This window comes from Silene latifolia, chromosome 6 (assembly GCF_048544455.1).
Source record: "Silene latifolia isolate original U9 population chromosome 6, ASM4854445v1, whole genome shotgun sequence".
Lineage (NCBI taxonomy): Eukaryota > Viridiplantae > Streptophyta > Magnoliopsida > Caryophyllales > Caryophyllaceae > Silene > Silene latifolia.
In genome coordinates this window covers 44,982,254-44,987,759 of record NC_133531.1, presented here as the reverse complement: position 1 = coordinate 44,987,759, position 5,506 = coordinate 44,982,254, and the positions used below count along the sequence as shown (strand labels likewise).

Here is a 5,506-nt window from a genome sequence, read left to right as displayed (position 1 = left end):
GCCCATCCTTCCAAAAATACCGGCGTTTCCTTAAGTAGGGACTTAATCGTCATTTAAGCCCTTAGTTAACCCTAATTCCTACACCTAATCCCCACTATCAATACCCCATTATTCTAATTAGAAGAGCATGTTCTTCTTAGCAATCTTTAGTGTAGTTAATATCAATCAAATCTCTCTTTAATTTTGTAATCAACAATTAATCAAGTTTTAATACAAGTTTTATTTCCTTAATCTCTCTCTTGTTCATCCTTTATTTTGGGTAATTGAAGATTATTTGGGTTATTATTGGGAGATTGACAACCTCTCAATCAAGCATCAAGTACTTCTTTTATTCTTTGCTTTATTATTGGAATCATTAGTAGGTATAATTCTCTTAATCCCTTTTTAATTATTGTTAATTACTTTCATTTATTCATCATGTTTCACTTTGTTAGTATGATTGACAACCTTGCTAGCATGTTCAACATGATAATGAGTGAGTAGTCACCTAGCTAGGGTTAATGGGTAATTAGGGAAAACCAACATAGGGAATGATTCATGCTTAAATTAATATGCTTTCATGGTTTATTTGCTTGCTTGTTATGATCTCAACTCATGCACATGTTATGTTTGATGAAATGCGAGCCTATGAATCCTTGCATTTTTTTACCCATCACCTATCTTTTCAATGAGACTTGTAAGACATAAACCAACTCGAGTCTCATTAGACCATGCTTGTTGTTGAGTAGGGAAGATTAAGTCGACTTGTAGGTGTTGTACAATCTAATCGATTCGGCTCCCGGACCCAAACTTTCCTAGGATTGTAAGATATAACCCAACTCAATCCATCACAACAATAATTGCTTGCTTATAATTTGAGAACATGTTTGTATGATCAATTCCCATGATTCCCTTATGACCCCATGACACCCTAGTGCTTTTTATCAATTGTTTACAACCCTTTTAATTCATCTTGCTTGTTTTTTTTCATTGCTATTTAGTTTAGTGACCTTCTACATCAACCCTAATTGTGACACCCCTAAGCCCCCGCTAGTTGCAATAGAAATCTCATCTCAATTCCAGTCCCTTGGGATCTGACCTTTACTTGCCTCTTTACTAATTGTAGAGTTGTTTGTGAAGTTATAAATTGTGTTTTGGTCTAGGTGCTCCTAACGACAAGTTACCGAAAAGATTTTGTCCGACCACTCCTCCTCCTGATATACGGAAAGAAGAGATTGCGGAGCTGAAATCTTTGATGACGGCACTTGCATCCAAAAGGCAAGAGTATGATAGATGTACAGAAGCTCAACTCATTGAGCTGGATACAATTGACTGATTTGTGACCTTAGCTGCAATTGACCAATAATCATTGATGACCCGACATCCTAGTTCCCTTTTCTTATTATTAATCTCTCTTTTTATTTCCTCTTCCCTTAATCTTGTTTAGTTTAGTTTTAATCAATTAAAACCTCCATCCTGTGACCTTAGACAGACCGAATAGACAAGTAGATAGTGATCGCCTCCCTGTGGAGATCGACCCTACTTACCGCTGACTTCTGTTAGTAGTAGCTAGGTATTTATTTTTGGTACCTGACGACGGTATCAATGAATTCTCGAGGAGAACTAATGAGCTATTCTAGTGTTTGATAGAACACTCTATTATGTGACAAGAAGTTGCACATATTGAAGTTTCGAAAATGCGTAAGGATTTATGAAAATCCTAAGCTAATTAAGCTAAAAGGAGAAATAAGAAGCTTGAATAGACACTAGGTTAAAGTAAGAAGTTACTCGAAACTAGTATTTTAAAATTTGCTGAGACTGATGAGAAGTGCTAGGCTAATCATCTTGACAATTGTTGCAAGATCCTACAAAACATATACCTGGTACATTATGAGTTGGAAGAACACTTGACTAGTGCAAGTTATGTCGTCCACCATAATTCGTTTGTTATGTGATAAACAACAAGAAAGTTCTTTCAAAGTAAAGAACCTAAAACTAGTTTGGGAAACTAGATATGTACTTGGTGAGATTCATGCTATGTAAGACAAACATGAAAATAAAGAAAAATGCAATTCAAGAGTTTGAACACATGGACACATGGTGTGTTAAACTCATGTTGTAAACGACTAGTGTTTACACACTTACAATATACATCACAAGGTGGTAATATGGTATTGACTACCCGAATGTGATGTCCACATTTGTCGTTTGAATTGTTGTTAACTCACTTTATACTTTGTTATATCCAAACGGGTTGTAGAGATAATTGAACCCCTTTAAAGTGAACATGGATTAGCATTGTATTCGCCCATAGTCACTTACATGAGGTGACGTCTCGTAGTGACTAGAGTGTGATGCGATTGATGACAAGTTCAAGTGCCATGGAGTCATGTGAGATGACTAGTCGATCACATAGGCAGATTGTTAGGAACACTTTCTCGGGCTTATGACCGCTAATAGAGTTCTGGCAAATTTATATAGCCTGGTCGTGGCGAGAGCTACTATTGTATTCTAATGAGTCGATTCTTTTGACTAAAGACTGTTCGCCTAAGGTGGCACAGTTCTAGATTAACCTTGATTTATGTTACTACGACCTTCGTAAATGGGGTCAAATGGGCATATTTTGGGTTATGATGGCTGTGGCTAGTCGAAGGGAATAGTGCGATAGGAATTGTCCACCCCTTGTCAGGGTTATAATAATATCTCAGGGCCACTCGAGGAGTAATGAACTGGAAATGCGTGGCCACGCTCGGAAGGTATCTATGGTAGATAATTCCGGTCAATCAATTATTCTCCAGATCGAGGAAACCACTCTGGATATGATCACTTGCAAGTACGACCTGAAAGACACCTTGCATTGAGTGGGAGATAGTAATAGGACAAGAGAATTGGTGACGCACACTTATCGAGGACAAGTGGGAGATTGTTGGAATATGTGTCCTCCGACAATAATGCGATCACGACTATCGATCATGATGATTGATACGTGCCTAATGTATAGTCTTTTTAGCCTATTTCAGCACGTATTTCTATGCATTTTCATATTGTTTTTATGGTATTTTGCCCCGAATTGGCTACTTTGGTTCGTTTTGTCCATTTTGTAGAAATGAACGTGAAAGTAGTGGAATCGTACCCTTTTTCGTCCTTTTTGCATGCATTTAGAGGAGACGGGATTTTCCTGAGTGAGATACTGTGTTTGGAAGTGTCGTGGCACGCAATACGAGGCACTTAGATGCGGACTTGAGCTGAAATGAAGATGAAGTACTCGATCGAGGAGTTTTACCACTTGATCGAGTGGTTTTCACGTCCTCTGATGGTCGATCGAGTGGTTATTCACTCGATCCTTAAGCTGCACAAAGACCTGTTACTCGATCGAGCACCTTTCCAGTCGATCGAGTAGAAATTGCTGAAGAGTTGGTCGATCGAGTGGTTTTAATCCACTCGATCGAGTGGTTTCGCTGGTTTTGGGCTTTAAATAGCCCGTGAGTTGTTTATTTTCGCAAAACTTATTTTCTTTTGCTATTTAAGCACGCTTTACTAGGTTAATTAGGATATCTTTCATATTAGAAAACTCTCTACTGTTAACATTAATACGTTGCTTCATCCTTCTCTACTGTTACTTTATTTCGGGATTGTTTCACTTGGAATTTGTGTTCTTTACGCCGGATTCGCTTGGATTGTAATTCCTTCTCTCCCTTTAATAATAATTAATCATTTGTTTGCTTATATTACTTGTTTCGTTGCATTTACTTCTTTGCCCTAATCTTCCTTATTGCAATCTATTGTTATTTCATTATGTTTTCTGCTGGAATTTTAATTCCTGTTAGTTTAATTAGCGATATGAGTAACTAAATCCCTTTCATGTTGGGATTAGGGAATCTGCGGTAGAAATATGACGACGTAGTAAATGAATTAGATGAATTAATTGTGAGACCCTGTCACCATAGCAATTTAACTGTATTTATCCGACCTAGTTGAGTGCACGCTTCTATGTCACCCTTTAATCTGGCTAAAATTAATCCTGGATCGAAAGATTGGACTAAATAGGCCTGCTATGAACAGTAGACTACCCTAATAAGGACGAAAGTTAAGTTAGTGGTATTTTAGGGTAGAAAGTGGACCGAAAGGACCTTTCAACATCCGTCTCACATTAGTTCGTCTGAGTCATTTACAGCTGAGTTATTGGACTATCGTAGTGAACCGAAATCCCGACATGTCCCTCTCTTCTTGATAGTTTAAACCGATTTTCTGCCCTTATTGCTTTTGTTTTTATTTCTCTTTCCTTTAAATCTCGTAGTTTAGAAATCAATTCAACAAAACCCCCCATTGTTACTTTAGGACTAGAATTAGGCAGCTGTTAATTACATTACCTCCCTGTGGATTCGATACTCGACTGCCTCTGGTACATTTTAGTTGAGACCGTTAGGATTTATCTTTGATAGGGTTGCGATAGCCGTGTCAAATTTTGGCGCCGTTGCCGGGGAGGCAATTGTTTAATTTATTTGTTGCTTTATTTTAGTCCTTTTTCAGTCTAAGGGACATCCGTTCCTTAGACTATTCTTATATCCTGTTTGTAGTTTCCTCTTATGCGCAGGTCACAGGGCGGTGAATTATTGCCTTATAATCCTGAACTTGAGAAATCCTTGCGCGAGTTGAGGCGATCACAGAGGGTATTGCCGACAGAGGAAGAGCTGAGTACTATGTCTAGTTATTACGAGAATGCTTTGTTTGAGGAGAATCCACCTTCATCTCCAGTTTCCAATTCATCAGTTGAGACAGTCACTTCTCCAGACTTTCTAGAAATGGCTGAAGAAGCAACTATTGCCACTCACTCTAAGCCGACAGCCGCAAATCTCTATAAGGGGTTTGTATTACCAGGGGAGGCGAGAAAATTCGAGCCGAAGCCATCTTATATCAATCTGGTTGAGAGAAACCAATTTGGGGGAGCTGCAAATGAAGATGCAGCTAAGCATATGGAGACTTTTATCGAGTATTGCTGCTCCATACCTCCACCTGCTGGCGTGATCCCGGATCAGATAAAAGAAACCATGTTTATTTTCTCACTCCGAGATGCTGCAAGGGAGTGGTACAGGGATTTGGACTGGGAAGCTCACGGTATAACTGACTGGAATTCGCTGGCTTTAGCATTTTACAAGAAGTACTTTTCTGCATCGAAGACTATTGCCATTAGAGCTCAGATCACGAGCTTTAAACAGGGGCCTGATGAGAACTTTCATGAAGCATGGGTCCGTTTCAAGAAGCTGGTGCGAACCATTCCGCATCATGGGTTCGAGAAGTGGAGTCTTTGCAATCAGTTCTATAATGGGTTGTACGACGATCAGAGAGCTATTTTGGATGCTGCTGCCAATGGCCGATTTGCTGAAAACATGGGAGAGACTAAAGGGTGGAAGATCATTGATGATTTGGCCACCCATAAAGCTGAATATGGGAACTCCAGAGGCAATCAAAGAAGAGCTGTTGAATCTTCTTCTGTAGCAGCACTTGAAGCTCTCACTGCAAGATTTGA

The 5,506-nt window shown here is 39.0% G+C and overlaps 1 non-coding gene across 1 annotated transcript; it reads right to left on the bottom strand.

The window, feature by feature from the left end:
* Positions 1–5,162: 5,162 nt before the first annotated feature.
* Positions 5,163–5,269, bottom strand: LOC141589507 (small nucleolar RNA R71). Its single transcript, XR_012520442.1, has one exon. It is a non-coding gene; the product is annotated as a small nucleolar RNA R71 (small nucleolar RNA).
* Between the last annotated feature and the right edge of the window lie 237 nt (positions 5,270–5,506).